Raw genomic sequence first — 1,226 nt, forward strand, 5'->3', positions numbered from 1 at the left:
AGATAAAACAAAAAAGTTCAGTTGGATTCTTTTAGATGCAAAATGGACCATTATCTCTGCCATAGAGATGACATTTCTAAATCAGTGTGCCGGCAGAGAGGAAGATAGCAGATTTTGGAGTCAGGAAAGACCTAGATTACATCCCTGCAGCACCCTGCAAGTAGCTAATCCTTCCACTTGGACAGTCGTCTAGCCCCTCAGTCAGTCTCCTGACATACAATGAAAGTAACTTAAGTACAACTCGAGGCGAAGACAATGAAGAGCTAAGACAATGTGATGTGCACGCGGAACAGGGAAGCTACAGGCTGCATTTCCTCAACCACGGCTCCATTTGTCTGGGTGAGAAATGGTGCCCAAACAAGAAAGCAAGAGTCATTTTATTAGATCCACACAAAACCGGTTACATGGTTTAATTATGTTTTAGGACTTTACTTTGGTCTGATTTTATCAGTTTCAAAGACTTTGGTTTCAGATCATTGGAAATTTGTCTAACATTTTAGGTTGGGTAAAAATCAGAAATGTCAGTGCAGTAAAACAAAACTAAGCGGTTGGTTAAGATCAACATGGGTTGCCAAGCATTGGATTTCGGCCTTTCTGAGGTGCAGTGTATGTTCTAAGAACACAAACGCATCATTTGCACAGAGGTTCTCACATTTGACTAGAAGGGTTGGAAGTCACAGTTCTAAGTCACAATGACTTTCTAAGACTCAGCAAGGGTGATCTTTGGAAGCTCCTTTGGGCACATCTATTATATTAAAGCTGAAGCTGATGCAAGAAGCTACGGTGCATAACAATACTTGTTTTAACACAGCCTTGGATCCTTTTTCCCATGGCTTCACAAGATATAAACACATGAGGCAAAGGAGCTGCAGACTAAAAGAAGCTCTGTTGTGCTTAAGTTCCTGAATAAATGCCAGAAAACACATTGTTTAGAGATATCATTAAAATTCATACATTTAAATGTTAATGTTTTAAGCATACCTTATGCCAGAGGGAGAAGACTGTATTTGCTATTTGTTTCCAATATGTAAATTGTAAATTTACATAATTATATCCTAATATTTTGCCTATAAAAAGTTGAATTATTATAAGAAAATTATTTATGCCTTCATTGCATATTTATAAGTAGTTTAACACCTGCCCCCTCAAGTAATTTCTGTCCATAGAGCCGCCATGCTGCCTCTGACCAGGAGCGCCAGCTATAATATTCATGCTGTGCACTGCTC

The sequence above is a fragment of the Microtus ochrogaster genome, chromosome 1 (genome assembly GCF_000317375.1).
Source record: "Microtus ochrogaster isolate Prairie Vole_2 chromosome 1, MicOch1.0, whole genome shotgun sequence".
In the NCBI taxonomy this organism is placed as follows: domain Eukaryota; kingdom Metazoa; phylum Chordata; class Mammalia; order Rodentia; family Cricetidae; genus Microtus; species Microtus ochrogaster.